At 43.8% G+C, this 17,019-nt stretch overlaps 1 protein-coding gene across 1 annotated transcript in view; it reads right to left on the reverse strand.

Annotated features, from left to right (window-relative positions):
- Positions 1-570, reverse strand: part of NAF1 (nuclear assembly factor 1 ribonucleoprotein) — a 108,253-nt gene extending 107,683 nt beyond the window's left edge. The window contains exon 1 of the mRNA XM_078677007.1: positions 385-570. The gene's annotated coding sequence lies outside the window, so the exon portion shown is untranslated. The remainder of the gene's footprint in view (positions 1-384) is intronic.
- Between the last annotated feature and the right edge of the window lie 16,449 nt (positions 571-17,019).

Consider the following 17,019-nt stretch of genomic DNA (forward strand, 5'->3'; position numbering starts at 1 on the left):
CGCATCAGACCACCAGAACACGAAGATGCCTCTCTAAAAAATGATCTCAGAAGCACTTTTCTGTCATACATACTACAGGCTGGCCCCACGTATATTAAAAAATGTTAATCTGGGCTGTGTTTCCATAAAACTAGATTAAAGGGCATTATTTGACGTCTGTTTTTGCTGACCCTAAATCGATTAAAAACAATATTTTTGCAATTTTTTATACTGCGAACTCGAACCGAGGGCATTGAAACGCTTTTACATGAGCAACAGTTACTTTAAATAAGGACACATTCATCTTTTGGCACTAGATTACCCAGCTCCAAAATCAGCAGCTATTGCCATAACATCAAAATTTAATGATTGTACATTAACGGTGACCACCCGTCAGCTACTCACATGAACCGTCCATGCAGTCAGCCTCGCGTCCGCCGTCCACCGCTGTTTTTTTTTTTTTTTTTTTTTTTTAAAAGGGATGTTATGTGTTCGTAGTTTTAGCACTTCCGGATCAAATAACAACCAATCCCCCGGCTAAACATTTCTGGGCTTGGTCTAAGAGTAGATCTTACTGCTAATGTGTAAGGTGACTTGGGATTCGAGCATTAGAGGCACTGCCGCCAATCATAATGCGTCTAACAATAGTGATTGGTTGAGGAGTCTGCACGTGCTTGCCCGATCCGCCCTCTTATACAATTAGTGAGCGCCCCACGTGTAGAAGGGAAAGCAGTGTTTTAGTTGGGGGTTAAACTTTAGTTATTTGATGCCTGCCTGTTTTGGTTCAACCGAGCCGCTTCCGTCCTCATTCTTAATCGGGGGAGACGGGAAGGTGGTGCTAAGCGAAACGAAACTGGACCACGGAGATAAGAGAGACCGATTGTTTTAAATTATCATGGTCTATTCACGACAGGCAACATGCAGTTTCGTTTGGCATTTGCTTCTGGGGTTTAGGCTGGTCGTGATCCCAACACGAGGAGGGACCCAGGGCGGCACGAGACGGTAGTTGCTTAAGGCATATAGCATTTCTAATATTAGCTGGCAGTGCTGGAATTTGAAGAAAAACAAGCCTTTGCAATGCAATAGGTCTCGCATTTGGGAGAGTTAGACCTATTGGCCTTGTAAATGGCGATGTCTTTTACCCATATGTTGTTGTTTGGAGTGGATGGATGCATGTGGTGTGGACTGGAATTTTGTGGGTTGAATTGGTATTGTTATTTGTGGAATTGTGTGGTGTGGATTTGTGCAGTGGAATTATGTGGCATTGAGAGTAATGGAATCATATGGAATTATATGGAGTGGGATTGTGTGGGGTTGAGTGGAATTATGTAGCATAGTCTGTAGTATCTATGGATTGTTGCTATGTGACAGTGGTTTTATGTGGGGTGTATTTATTTGGTATTGAGTAGAGTGTAATTATGTGCAGTTAAATGATGCATGTTATGGTATGATGTCTATTATTTATTTCATGCTATAACCTCACTTTAGGATCTTTGATGTCACACTATGTTATTGAAGCCACCCTGTCATATATTATTAACTGTCACAGTCTCTAAGTTGAGGCCACCACAGGAATTAACACCTGGGACAAAACACTGGCAGCTCTGTAGATTAATGTGCTTTTCATGTAACCTACCACTGAGCTTGGCAACACTGTACACCCAACTCTGCTACACAGACACACAAACCAGAGCAGAACAAAATTACCCCTCATGCCTAATAAATACCCTCTACCCGTACTTCAGTCTACGGAGAGTACCATTTAAACGTGAATTGTCATAAGGTAAAGTTTTTCCGATGTAACTTTTAAGCTATAAAAAAACAAATAAAAAAGTCATTTCCTACAGTCTATTTATATGGCTCTTAACAGTGGCGTATGAGTCCTTCCAACCACATCTATTTTTTGCAGGTAGTGGGCACGAGGCTCAAGGAAATGTAGTGATCTGTCCAGTACCGCACATTTTAGTGAATTAAGTAAATGTGGAGCAGAGTATAAAAAAAAAAGGTATTGTTACTGAAGACCTGGAGGCTAAACATGAGTTCAGAACGTACACAAGTTGTGTGACCATAGGCATTTTGCAGTGTATTTAGCAGCCTATCTATTCTTATATGTGCTCACAAACCGGTTACGTGACCGTATCGGGCACTTTAGAAATCAGTGTCACGGTGTACATGCCCAGCCCTCCTGGAGAAAACAGATTCATTAGTGCTTTATATTAATCGAAGTTTAGGCTCAACTTTGAAGCATGCGCCAAAGGTGGGTGTGTGGCTTTCTCTGTGTAATGCACTGTAAGACCACATGCATCAAAGTGGTCAAGAATAGACCACACAACCCATTTGATTCACACCTCCATGGAAATGCCATCTCTCCGTGTGAGGAGGACACGATTACTCCAATTCTGGGCTTTTTCTTACACAGATCAGGACATTCTGGGACTAGCAGTGCTTGATTTGATTTCACTGTACCCAAATCACCAGGGCCATCAGATGCCTTGGTCTTGAAACATGAGCAGGAAACAAATGAAACCAAAAAAAATTGTGCCGGTAATTAAAAAAACAAATGCAAAGCAGATAGAATGTCAAATACGGAACAAAGCTAGAAAACACAAATAAGTCTGCAAAAATAAGGCCTGTGATGAACGAAAACACGTAAGTAAGCTTCAGACATGAGCTGGAAACAATTCAAACAAAAAATGCGCTTGTAATAAAGGGAAAACGGCGGCAAACAGATAAAGTGTCAAATAGGGAGCGAAACAACTAAATGTTCGAATACAAATTGCGACAACATTCTTGATTTCACAAACTAAAGCTTATACAAAGGATGCACAATCTCAGTTTGCAAGAATATGAAGCTACTCGTCGGTTTATGTTTTCAATTAAAACACATGAATAAAACAACAATAAAAATAATAACAAGTTAGGCAGGAGGGGCTGGGGTGTGATGGCAGTGGGAAGGAGAGAACCACCGGATGGAGGATGGAACCATACCGGTCCAGGGTGGACCACCCCCAAAACCCTGACAGTGGGAGTGAGAGATAGCTGTGGGCACAGTAGTGGTTCCCAAACCAAGTAGAGGGCAAGTGGAAGGCAGTAGAGCCATTTCTTACCGATGAGCCATTTCTTACCGATGGTGGCGCTTATTTTGCTTATTTCGTTTTTGAGCAAACCGTTGAGGCGCTCACAAATACCATTACTTTGGGGATGGTAGGCAGATGTTAGTTTGTGTCTGATGCCTAGCATCGTGGTCAGGGAGGAGAAGATGGCGTTTGAAAAATGACTTCCATTGTCCGTTCTTATGGCGGCAGGAATTCCAAAGCGTGAGATGACCTTGATGAAGCAAAGCTTCGCATATTTTGCGGCTTGCCGAAATCAAGAACCTCGTTTATGTATAACAAGGTAATAAATGTACGTCTTACTAACATTTATATTAAGTTTGAGCAAAGTTTAAGACGCTTGCCTATGTGTATTTCTAATGAATTTAATCCATGTCCTCTAAAATGGCCGCCGCTTGTATTTTAGTTACTGCGCATGCGTCAGCCACACTCACGTGTCCTGACGCGTCTGCAGAAGTGGAGGGAAAGTTATGCGCATGCGTAATTCATAGCTGTGCTTATCATGTGGTACAGCTCGTGCCACTGCTCTTGTGTCCGTGTCAATGTAGCTAACATTTAATGCAATTAAGTTTATTTCTTGATGATGAGTTAAAAGTACAAACCCTGTGATGTGTTTTCCTAATGACATTATTATGTATTAATTTGTTTTCGCTTACTTTTCATGTACCGCGGGAAATGGGGGTCTGAGTGAGAGGAGAGCCATATTGGGGGTCCCTTCTGCGCCTGTGCGACATTCGGCAGCACGAGGGACCTTGGCTGATGGAACATAGCCAGCTGGCAGTGATGGGCGAGATGCTCCTGAGAAAGTCACCTCTGCCCTGCGAGAACAGCGAATGTGGCTTCTTATATGATACATTGTTATATTGCGCTACTGTTAGCTCATGGGAACCCCAAATCTGCTAGGCGGTACCCAAATATGTAAATGAAGGCTTCAAATCGTGTATTGTGATTGGTGTGTTACCCAAACCCTACCTTAGGACCAATCGAAATTGAGGGATTCTGACACTTTGCAACATTGGGGGGTGGTACACTGTCCCCAAACTGTATATCTACCCTGGGTTCACCTAGTGAACCGTCCGACTTGTCTGGTTTAGCTGACCTGTCACTGACCCAACGCACTCAATAGGTGACTGAAGATACAGAGCGCTGCGGAGCACTCTGTCCGAATTTGACCATAGACTGAGGTTCTACTGAACCTTAAAGTGCTGGCAAAGCACTTAGCTGGGAGTTCGCTGACCCAATCGGGGTCTTGATCGATAGCTGCAGAGCGGGTGGAGCGCAGGCGTTGCTTCCGAACTGTGGGTTCCGGTCCTGTCCTGAAGAGGGTCCTGTCCTGAGGGTTTGCTGTCCTGTCCTGAGGTCCTGTCCTGATTCCTTTTTCCGAGGGTATCCTGTCCTGTCCTGGGTGTCCATTCTGCACCTGCTGTCCTTTGAGGGGTATCTTCCTTGAGGGTTTCCTGTCCTTAACTGACCCGTGGCCAGGGTTTGGTTTCCACACCTTTTCTAGGTAAATATTACTCTGAACCTCTTGAAATTCTTGCACCTTCTGATTTTCTAACTTTTGCTTAAATAAAGTTCAACATTGCATATGTTATATTTCCATGCCTTTCCGCAACTATTGAACAGTCATTTATAATTTTGCAAAGTTATTCCTATGTCTTCTCATTTGTTGGAAATCATATTTTGCATAGCAGTGTGTCATTTTCTGATATGGTCTAGAACTTCGTTGCCTAGGTTGTTCAAAGGCCCCTTCACCTTAAGTGAAGCGTGTTATTCATTATAGACTCTTCTATAGTCACACACACTTAGTCTATCCCTGTCTAGATAATACTGACTTACATAGTATTTTCTCGTTACATTTATTTTGTACCTTGATGATTACTCTGTCATTATTTCTTTCTGCCTATGTGATTTACGTTATCTTGGTTATTGATTGCCTTATTTTACTGTACCTCATGCAAGAAAATATTGAACTTTAGATAAACATTTTAAAACTTCCAGTTGTCCGTGGTCATTTAAACAGTATTTGAATGTTATTGGTTGGGTTTGTATTTTGCTGCCTTTCCTTTACAGCTAGCTCCCTGATTCATTGTGGTTATTAGGCACCCGCATCGGTGGATGGTAAGTCGGGTGCACCGAAATTTGGTAGCAGGGAACACACACACACCAACTTGATAGAGCTCGTGAAGTCACCCGATCGATGTATATGGTGATTTGAAAAGTATATGGGCCCTGAAGCCGGAAACGGCGAAAACTATTGGCCGGGTGGCCTCGCGCGCTCTATCAGTTTTCTGGTAGCTAGAGGATGGTTAGGGACTAGTTGAGAGTAAGGCAGGGACTAGTTAGGCTAGTTAAGTCGGAAGCTGCTAGTATATCGATGCTGCTACAAGAGTAGGCACTTCGGGAGGATTGATCACCCACTTGAAATGTTTGCTTTGAAAATTCATGAAATGTTTTAAACTGTTTTTTTTTTTTACTGTTATATTGATATATGTATTAACCCATGCGTTCGTAATTGTTATATGTCGTCTGGAACTCCCCGGGGAATTGAAAGGGCAAGTGGTGAATAGAATCCATTGTCCTGAGGTCACAGGTTCGAGGAAAGTTAGGTGCAGGTTAGGATAACCGGGAAGCACTAACTAGGGTTTTCTGAATACATGTGTGAATAAATGACAGTAACGGGGTTCATTGGCAAAATTCCCATAGTGGCGTAACCTAGTAAGGGTCACATCGGAAAAGTAGCAGGTTCCTCGGAGCTAGCGTGAAAGCAGAGGGGTCCGCTGAGAAACCTTAAAACTCGGAATATATCCCTGAAAGAAGTGGATGAGTTTAGGGGAATAACAGGTTCACCGATGCTAGAGTGAAGGGTAGGCGGAAGAGATCTGCCCGCAGCGAGTGAAAAGTAAATGGAAGTAGTTTACTTGCTGTAAAAGAATTCTTACTCTGTCTAGACACTTGAGCACTGTGGCGAATGTGTATTTGTTGTAAAATAACCAAGCACTGAGCACTTTAAAAGAAAGAAAGTTTCCGTTACCTTGTGAAGGGAGGGAGTCAGTCGCGAAGCGCCTCTGACGTCACTCTGTGCCGCGCTGGGATTGGTAGAAGCAGCGGGCGGGTAGCGGAGCTGAAAATTGTAAAGGAGGGGTGAGCGCCAGAGCGTGGGAACTGTCTCACGAAGGGGCCGCGCACCCATTGGCGGAGCTTATTTTGTGTCGCGCACCCATTGGTTGCACGAATTTTCTGAAGCATATTCTGATTGGAGGTAGTTTGTAAACAAAGTTAGCGCAGAAGTCGTATGTGGCACTCGCGGACTACAGAGACGCGACCTGATCCAAGGCATCTAGGGTTTGAAAGGGATCAGTGGAAGGCTAACAGATACGATATTATGTACGGAACCAAGAGAAAAATGTCCCTTGTAAGTAAGGTGAAAAATTATTTTAAAACGGACAAACCGATCAAATCTAGGGAAGGTGTTCTTGTCCCAGCACCCAATACTCCCGCCTCATTCATGATGTTTGACCGAGGGTACAATACCTGTGTGTGGCTGGAGAATTGGGTGAAGTATACAAAAGATGACGGAGTATTGGCTTTTCCGTTAGATGGTACTTTCAATGGTAGGATCTTATTTAATTTAAGAACCCGAATGAATGAACTGCATCCCAGACCAAGACTAACGCAGTATGAGGCATTAGAGGAATGGGAGATTGAGGCTTTTGAAAGAGAAAGACCCCGAATGGACAAGGGTTTGACCAAGTGGTACCCCAGGCAGAAACAGGAATCCAGGGATAAAAGGATGAAACAGTGGAGGCAGAGCATGATTGTTGAGGGTCTGTTTCCCATGATGCCGGCATGTCATAACATTGGAGCGGGTGAGAAAAGTACTGAAAAATGTAAGCATTGGGGGGCCCTGGGGGATTCAGATGATGAATTAATAGATGACATCTGTACCAGAAGTCCGCCACCTTACAATGAGGGAACCCGACCTTCCAGTGTAGGAGATGTTCCCCGACGCCACTTCCTAAAAGAAGAAGACAGGTCCCTGGGACTGGGAGGGGGTGGTCAAGTATTGCCCTATCCTGAAAAACCCGAACTGGCGGAAACAAGGGATATATATCCCAAAGTGCCCGCAAGTCAGGAAGAAAAATATCCACGTACGAAAACTTTTTTCCCCAGACCCTTGTATGAAAGCGAAGAGAAACCTTCGAATTCAGGACTGCCTTTTGTTCAACCTCCATATAGGGAAGAGCGCAGGTCCTTTAATACTGGAACTTTATTCCCGAAACCAAATTATGGGGGAGGACCAAGTGAAACGCATCCTACTGCCCCGAGTTTTACTCCTCCATTGACCCCACAGATATTACATGACACAACTCTAAGAAGGGTACTAGTGGAAAAGGAGCAAGAGGCTCTAGCTAGACAAAGAACAGAAATAATTCAGAAAATTTCTCAGATAAATACCAGTCCTGAGGCATTGACTATTCCAGTAACTATTGGACCGGTGGTCCCGTTATACGGAAATGGTCAGGGAAATCCGATTACTCCAGTCATGACCCCAGTCATAGCAACCCCGAGACAGGAACCAATCATCATAGATGATCAGTCCAGTGAGTGCGAGTCTGAAGTTGCATTTTTGGAATTACCAAACAAACAGACTGTAAAGGGAACACAGCAGAGGTATAACCCTTTTAATACAAAAGAAATTAAATTAGAGACAGCAACAGGTACTAGGAATGTCTCTCTGGTAACTCCGGATGAAATTGAGAGTTGGAGTCGTGAATTAGAGAAGCAGACTCCGCAAACAAAGCCTTTAGACCTTTACAAGCTGAGGGTTGAAATAGAAGAATTAATGGCAGGAAATGTGGGATTGGATCGATTGAATACCTACTCTGAGGAAGAATTGTCGTTCATATGTAAAAGCTTTACAAGGAACACCAGAGTGCTCCACGAAAAACTGACCGAAACAGCAGTTAGTATGGGGGTAGATATCTCAAAATCCAAGCCCTTACAGAAACCGTACAGAGCAGACTTCTCAGACAAAGATATAGAACACCTGAATGTGGCAGGGAAGAAGTTGCAGATTAAAGAATTAATGGGGGTACTGCAGAAATGGGGAGATGTGGAAAAATGGAGAAGCAGGTGGGCGAAAAAGAGGGAAGAGGTTCGCTCCCGACAAGTGACTCCCGAGTTTGCTTTAAGAGAGGTAGAAAAACCTGAGCAGTTATGCCCCATGCGCGAAGTTCCAGGGGGGAAATATGTGCATGTCCCCTGGTCTAGGCAGGATATTGTGTCCTTCACGAACGATTTTCCAAAATTACGAGAGAAACCAGTTGACTGGTACCGGCAGGTGGAGAGGTTCGTGAAGGTACAGAAATGTCTGTGGAAAGACCTGGATGGGTTTTTCGACATTGTGGTTCCAGTAGATTTATGGACCCAGTGTAAAATAAACATAAATTGGCCCAGTGAAGAGTATCCCAGAAACAAGGAAACAGGGGAGCCATCAAAGGAAGTCATGCGAAAATATGAGCAGGTAATTCAGCACTTGAAAGAAAAGGTGCCCGCTAAGGAAACTGATTGGACAAAAATAGATAGAACAACACAGGAAAGGGACGAGACAGTGCACTCTTTTTATGAGAGGTTATTGCAGGTATTTAAAACATACAGTGGTATTGACAACATCGACCTGAAGGATATGACGCACTTTATTTACAGGTTTGTGAATGGTTTAAGACCTGAAATTTGTCAGTGGATAAAAGACAATAAAATCTGTTGGCATACTAAGAAAATGGATGAGGTCCTGCGGTACGCTAAGTACTGCGAGGACGAGATGGCAGAAAAGAAAAAGGCCCTTAAGGAGAAGGTTATGTGGGCTCAGGTGAAGCTCGCAGAACAACAGGAAAAACAATTGAGTAACATGGTTAAAAATGCTGAGAACAAAAGTCCTGGGGGAGGGGGTGGAGGAAAGCCCCGGCCCAAATTTAGCAGGGAAGAGGCTATGAAAAAATTTCCCTGCCATCAGTGCGGCGAAATTGGACACTGGCGAAACGAGTGTCCCCAATTAGTCGATGTTAATGAAAACACTCCTGATTTAACTCCACAGACGCAGAAAGAAAGACCAAGAAAGACTCAACCCCAGGTAAAAACAGTTCAGGTGCCTCGAGCACCCAAGCAGGTATACAGGGGAAGACAGGCAGAAGATGAAGAGATAGAGGTTTGGGAAAGCGGGGAGAACAGAAATACAGCAACTTCGCAGTATCTGCTGAATGATACCTTCCTTTGTAATGATCAGGACTGACGGGGCCTGAGAGGGGAGGACGAGGAGTGCGTACTTGGCGCTTCCTTGCCGGTAGACCAGTCTGGACCATATATTGAAGGAAAGGTTGACGGAAATGATGTCACCTTTCTGTTGGACACTGGCGCTACCCGTTCTACTGTAAGAACAGTGGACGTTCCAAACCTACCCCTCTCGGGAGAAAATATCCAAGTAGTGGGTGTATCTAATCAATTGATTAGTACTCCTGTTACCGAACCAATGGAGATTTCAATTGGAAATTTTAAACAGATGCATAGATTTGTCGTCTGTGACACCAGTCCAGTGAATCTACTGGGTCGTGATTTGCTGTGCAAAATGAACTGTACCATCTTTTGCACACCAAAAGGTGTTGAAATACAGACCCCAGATGAAGATGGCATTTATAAATTATTGTTGCTTAGACCTGACTCAGAAATTAAAAGATTGACCCTGCAGGACTTGCCCCAAGAACTACAGGAAGCCGTAAAGCCAGAGGTGTGGGATTTCACTGGAAAGGATGTGGGGTTGATGAAAGATGTGGACCCCATACAAATAGCCATCAAGGACAATGCAGTATATCCTAACACTAGGCCCTACCGAATGAATGCTGAAGTGAAAGCAGGTGTCACTCTGGAAATACAAAAATTATTGGAAGGAAACATCATACAGGAAGTGATGAGCAGCCCATGCAACTCACCGATTATGGGCATCAAAAAGCCTAGTGGCAAGTATAGGGTAGTGCAGGACCTGAGAAAGGTTAACAAAATTGTAGTTCCTTGCTGCCCTATTGTCCCGAACCCTGCAGTAATTCTGTACCAGATTCCTTGGGATGCTGAGTGGTTCACTGTGATTGATTTGTGTCATGCATTCTTTTCGATACCCCTGCACCCCGACAGAAAATTTCTTTTCTCATTTGCTTTCGAGGGTCACGTGTATTGTTGGAACAGGGTCCCTCAAGGGTATACAGAGAGTCCCTCTATCTTTAATCAGATCTTGAAAAAATGTCTAGAGACTTTGACCTTGCCTGGGAACTCTGTGTTAGTGCAGTACATAGACGACCTTCTATTGGCGTCTAAAAGTCACAGGGACTGTGTAGTTGACACCATTGCCCTCCTAAATCACCTGTGTGAGAAAGGGCATAAAGTGGCCCCTGACAAACTACAGTTCTGTGCAAAATCAGTGAAATATCTAGGACACCAGATAGAAAAGGGTGTCAGAAAAGTCACTTCAGAAAGAGTGAGAATAATTCAAAAAATGCAGTTGCCCCGTACTCAAAAAGAAGTCAGAATGTTCCTGGGTGTATTAGGGTACTGCAGGCAGTGGATTCTGGGATTTGCAGCCTTAGCCAGGCCCTTGATAAAAATGACCACGAGAGGAATGCCAGAGGTTGTACAGTGGGACGATGAAAGTCTAATGGCTTTCACAAGATTGAAAAACTGTCTGTGTACAGCCCCTGCGTTGGGAATGCCAGATTATTCCAAAGAGTTTGCCCTATTCTGTGACACTCGCGATAATTGCGCATTGTCTGTCCTGACTCAAGAACATGGCACGACCAGGAGGCCTGTGGCCTATTTCTCTGCCACACTGGACCCAGTAGCCGCTGGGTTGCCAGGCTGTCTGAAAGCAGTAGCTGCTACCTGTGCAAGTTTGGAGCAGAGTGAGTCCATTGTCATGGGACATCCTGTGACCGTGTATGTTTCACATGGAGTGGTAATTCTATTGACCAGAACTAAAACACAGTATCTCACCCCTAGTCGGCTGACTAAATACGAGAGGATTCTTGTGGGTGCAGCAAATGTGAGCATTGTTAGGTGCGGTATTCTGAACCCTGCCACCTTACTCCCCGACCCCTTGGAAATGGAAGGTGGGGATGATGATGAACATGATTGTATTGATCTGACAGAGTTCAGTACTAAGCCACGCCCTGACATAAAAGAAGTACCATTGCCTGAGCATGATAAAGAACTATTTGTGGATGGTTCCTGCCTAAGACATGAATTAGGAGGCTTGAGTGCTGCTTATGCAGTAGTGTCTTTCACAAAAATTGAACAAGCAGGTTACCTATATAACATCAAGTCTGCACAAGTAGCCGAATTGATAGCCATGATAATGGCTTGCAAAATTGGGAAGGATTTACGCATAACAGTGTATACTGACAGTCAGTACTGTTATGGCGTTGTGCATGACTTTGGCCAATTATGGCTACAAAGGGAATTCATGACTTCCTCAGGTACTCCCATTCGGAATGCAAAAGTTGTTCATGACCTTTTAGAGGCCATCCAGTTACCCAAAGAACTGGCAGTGGTAAAATGTACTGCTCATCAAAGGAGCATGGACAGAGTATCTCTGGGAAACGATTATGCTGATCGAGTGGCTCAATGGTGTGCCAAAGATCGGTATATTGTAAATCCAAAACGAGGGGGGCCAGGAACCAGCTGCCAGCTTCAGGTGTTTGAGGAAGTGCCTACATGGGATGAGGTGAGAGAGTGGCAGGAGTCGGCTCCTTGGCAAGAAAGAGAGAAATGGAAAGAGGATGGATGTAGACCGAGACGTGTGGATGGTGTCATCATAGGTCCAACTGGTATGCCTGTGTTACCCCGACACTTGCTTGGCACAATGGCAAGATTAATACATGAAGGATCACACATTGGTAGGGATGCCATGATTCTGGTATTTCAACAGACTTGGTACAGCAAGAAGTTCAGGAAGGTAGCAGAGTCCCTCTGCCAGAGGTGCCTGTCATGTCAACAGATGAACCCAGGCAAGAGGACAATGGTTGAACTGAGCAAGATTGGGAGGTCAGGGGGTCCCTTTATAAAAATACAGATTGATTTCATCACCATGCCCCATTGTGAAGGAAAGCGATATGTCCTTGTCATTGTGTGCGTATTTTCGAAATGGGTAGAAGCTTACCCTACTCCCAAAAGTGACGCACTGACAGTAGCGAAGTGTTTACTAAAAGAACTGATACCTAGGTTCGGAATACCATGCATTATTGAATCAGATAAGGGTGGACATTTCCAGAATGACATACTGGCTGAACTCTGTAAGGCCTTTGGAATAAGGCAGAAACTCCATTGTGCATACCACCCAGAGGCTTCTGGAATAGTGGAACAAGTAAATGGAACTATCAAAAACAGACTAGCAAAGCTGACAGATGCTACTGGCATGAACTGGGTGAAGGCCCTGCCCCTGGTCCTGATGGGGCTGAGAAGTGTTCCAGACCGCAAGACAGGCCTAAGTCCCCATGAAATCATTATGGGAAGAGTGATGAGACAAGCATGGGTGCCAGGAAGCAAACTGTTGAGTATTACTGATGATTTGGTGCTTGAATACTGCAGAAGATTGGGTGACCAAGTGCGTTCTATCTCTCGCCAGATTGGAGACGACGGCATCCTCAATCCAACGACTCCTCTCCACAACTTGGTTCCAGGAGACTGGGTCAAAATAAAGAAGCACACTCGATCAAGCTGTCTGGCACCAAGGTGGGGAAAGAAACGCCAAGTAATCCTGGTGACAACCACTGCAGTGAAAGTCACAGGTGTTCCCCAGTGGATCCACGCCGGACACACCCAGAAGGTATTGCCCGACAAAGGATTTGAAGAACCAGGGCAACCAGCAGAGGACCCTGAAGAAGTCAGACCAGTAGCAACTGACAACGAGCAGCCCAGCACCAGTCAGGTTGCAGGAACAGCAGACGTTGGCCCAGGAGTAGTTGACTGCGAACTGCCAAGAAACCAGCCTGCTGAAGAGGTCCAGGAAACTGAGCCAGGAGTAGCTGAAGACGAGCTGCCAAGCATATGGCCAGAAGAATGGATACCGATGATTGATCTGACCGAAGATCCTATCAGAACAAGAGAACGACTTAGTGAAGGTAGAGAGTGGACTAGTCAGGAAAAGCAAGGCACAGGCGAAGATCCTCAGCCACTTGAGATTCAAATCAAAACTGAGGAAGGAGAAGGTCAGACAGGGACAGAGCACGTGATTGATACAGATCAAGTGAATAAGACTGAACAAATACCCGATACTGAACAAGTGCAGGATACAGAGCAAGTGTTTGATACTCCTCCGCTAACTCCTGATGTGGATAAGGGACAGACTAGACATAGAGTAATAGTTCGAGCAGAAGAAAATCAAGAGATCGAAGTGCTTGAACAGGATCAGATAGGGTTAGAAAAACGGGTTCAGGAAACAGAAACAGAAACAGAAACAGAGACAATTGAAAGCCAAAAACAAAATATTCCTGAACAAGGCCAGATTAGTAACCAGGCAGAAAAATTTGATGCTAGCCCTGGAACTAGTCAGATAAGGGAAGAAGAAGAAGAAAGTGGAGAAGAATTACCACAAGATAAAGAAAACAAGAGAATAAGAAAAGAAAGTGAAGTCAAAGTACCGACTAAGAGACTAAAGAAAAGAAACAACCTTGAGCCTAGGTTTGTAAAAAGACTGAGACTAAGGATAAAGACAGTGGAAGAAAAACGTGCAGAAGCAAGAAGAAGTGCTCGAATAGCAGAACAAGAAGAAGACTCTTCCAAAAGAAGGAGTGAGCGAATAAAAAGACAAAACAAAAAGTACAAGTCTCCTGAATGGACACTGGTTTTGGAAGAACTTGAAGATCTTGATATAACTGACGTAAGCGACGGAGAACCTGTCCCAGAGTACTCAGCTGAAGAGGAAGACGAGCCACCGTGAATTTGCACAAAGTAAGCTAGTTGTGTAAAAAGTAAAAAAGAGGGGTGAGAACACTCCTACTGAGCTAAAATGTCTGATTCAACAGTGAATGGTAGTCCTAGTTGCAGCCGTTTTAAGACGTGTTGCAAGGTGTGTATATGTAGTGTAGTAGTGCTGATAGTTATCTGGATAGGATTAACAATTTTCATTCCCTTTGCTGTAAGTAAAGATACTAACATTGTCCCTACTGAAGTTGTAAATACTGACAATGAGGAGCTGACAACACAGAGTGTAGAAAGACATGAGAGAGCATTGAGACAAACTAAACGAGACTTAGAAGCATCAGATGAGAAAGGACTACATTACCATGGAATGAAAAACAGGACACATTTGAATGTTTTCGCAAACTTGTTAATACACTATGTAGAGACTATGGAAATTGAAGATTGCTATGTCTGCATGAAGCTACCTACTTCGGTGGCTGAAGGCGTGACATACCATCATCTGCCATTAACATATGGAATTTCCTGTAGCATTTTAGCTAGTTTATTTTACAAAAGGGGACCGTTACAGTATTATTACTCTAACAATGACGTGATCTTTTCTGAACTTCCTATACGTGGGAACCTGAATCCTGTACATACCAAAACTGACACCATAAGATATATGGGAGACTACTTTCTGACTATAGGGAACATTGACATAGCAGACGCACACAGAGATAACTTGACTTGTTCTTTGCGTGAGCAGGAAAAGATGTTCCTGAACATGGCAGAGAAAAGGAGAATTAAAATTCAGAAGAAGGCTAATGACGAAAGTCAGAAAAAGCCAAAGTGGGCAGAAAACATGGAAGGCACCTCATCTGGTGGAGCGGGTCCTGCTCTGTTGCTGGATTTTGAAAAGAAAGGCAAGCTATGTCTTCACCGCGAGAAGACTAGCTATTATAATAATGTTTTCATTGGTTCCAGTGAATGCGAACATAATTACAAGGTAATTGGAGGTTGGGGTTTCAAAAATGGGTCAGAGCCTGTGTTTCCTGGAATTTATTATATTTGTGGGGACAAGGCTTATTTCAAATTGCCGGATCACTGGTATGGAAGCTGCTACTTTGGCATTGTTTTCCCGAAAATATACCATGTGAATGGAAAAGCTGGAAGCAATGAAGATACTAATGGCTTAGTGCGTAGTAAAAGAGAAAGTATAGGTGAAATTATGGGTAGTATTTTCAGTGCACTGATACCTGGAGTGGGAGTGGTTCTGAACACTCACAGAATTTGCAAATTGTCTACTATAGTAGATGTGCTGTCTACTGAAACAGCTCATGGATTTCTGCTGGTCAATACCGAAATGGTTGCGATCAGATCAATGGTTTTACAAAATCGACTTGCTCTTGACACCTTATTAGCGAAAGAGGGCGGAGTCTGCCGGATGTTGAAGGCGCAACATTGTTGCACTTATATTCCGGACAAAAGTGTACAGATCAAAAGATATGTGAAAAACATTACTAATTTGGCAAAGGAACTCAAACCACTCGAGGTTGATAGTGCCTGGAAGAGACTGGTAGATGGTCTCTCAAATGTAGGTCATTGGCTTGCTAGCATAGGTAAAAGCTTATTATTCAAAATTCTGATGCCAATTGGTATTATAGGTCTTATTATACTTTCCATTTTCTTATGCTGTAAATACCGCAAGCGCACCAAAAAGCACGAGGTTAATGCAAGAGGAGTGAAACGAAGTGTGGATGAGATTGAATTAGAGGAAGTGAATGATCAGATATACAAAAAGGTGAAAACTTCTCACCCTGCTAAAACTGAAAGAGAAAAGTTAGAGCGGTTGCTGGAAGAAATAGAACTTTATAAAGTGTGAAAGAAAGTTGGCATCTGGTTCCATTATAATTTGTGATGATAGTAAATATCATCAAAGAGGGGATTGATGAAGCAAAGCTTCGCATATTTTGCGGCTTGCCGAAATCAAGAACCTCGTTTATGTATAACAAGGTAATAAATGTACGTCTTACTAACATTTATATTAAGTTTGAGCAAAGTTTAAGACGCTTGCCTATGTGTATTTCTAATGAATTTAATCCATGTCCTCTAAAATGGCCGCCGCTTGTATTTTAGTTACTGCGCATGCGTCAGCCACACTCACGTGTCCTGACGCGTCTGCAGAAGTGGAGGGAAAGTTATGCGCATGCGTAATTCATAGCTGTGCTTATCATGTGGTACAGCTCGTGCCACTGCTCTTGTGTCCGTGTCAATGTAGCTAACATTTAATGCAATTAAGTTTATTTCTTGATGATGAGTTAAAAGTACAAACCCTGTGATGTGTTTTCCTAATGACATTATTATGTATTAATTTGTTTTCGCTTACTTTTCATGTACCGCGGGAAATGGGGGTCTGAGTGAGAGGAGAGCCATATTGGGGGTCCCTTCTGCGCCTGTGCGACATTCGGCAGCACGAGGGACCTTGGCTGATGGAACATAGCCAGCTGGCAGTGATGGGCGAGATGCTCCTGAGAAAGTCACCTCTGCCCTGCGAGAACAGCGAATGTGGCTTCTTATATGATACATTGTTATATTGCGCTACTGTTAGCTCATGGGAACCCCAAATCTGCTAGGCGGTACCCAAATATGTAAATGAAGGCTTCAAATCGTGTATTGTGATTGGTGTGTTACCCAAACCCTACCTTAGGACCAATCGAAATTGAGGGATTCTGACACTTTGCAACATTGGGGGGTGGTACACTGTCCCCAAACTGTATATCTACCCTGGGTTCACCTAGTGAACCGTCCGACTTGTCTGGTTTAGCTGACCTGTCACTGACCCAACGCACTCAATAGGTGACTGAAGATACAGAGCGCTGCGGAGCACTCTGTCCGAATTTGACCATAGACTGAGGTTCTACTGAACCTTAAAGTGCTGGCAAAGCACTTAGCTGGGAGTTCGCTGACCCAATCGGGGTCTTGA

The sequence above is a fragment of the Lissotriton helveticus genome, chromosome 2_1 (genome assembly GCF_964261635.1).
Source record: "Lissotriton helveticus chromosome 2_1, aLisHel1.1, whole genome shotgun sequence".
Classification (NCBI taxonomy): domain Eukaryota; kingdom Metazoa; phylum Chordata; class Amphibia; order Caudata; family Salamandridae; genus Lissotriton; species Lissotriton helveticus.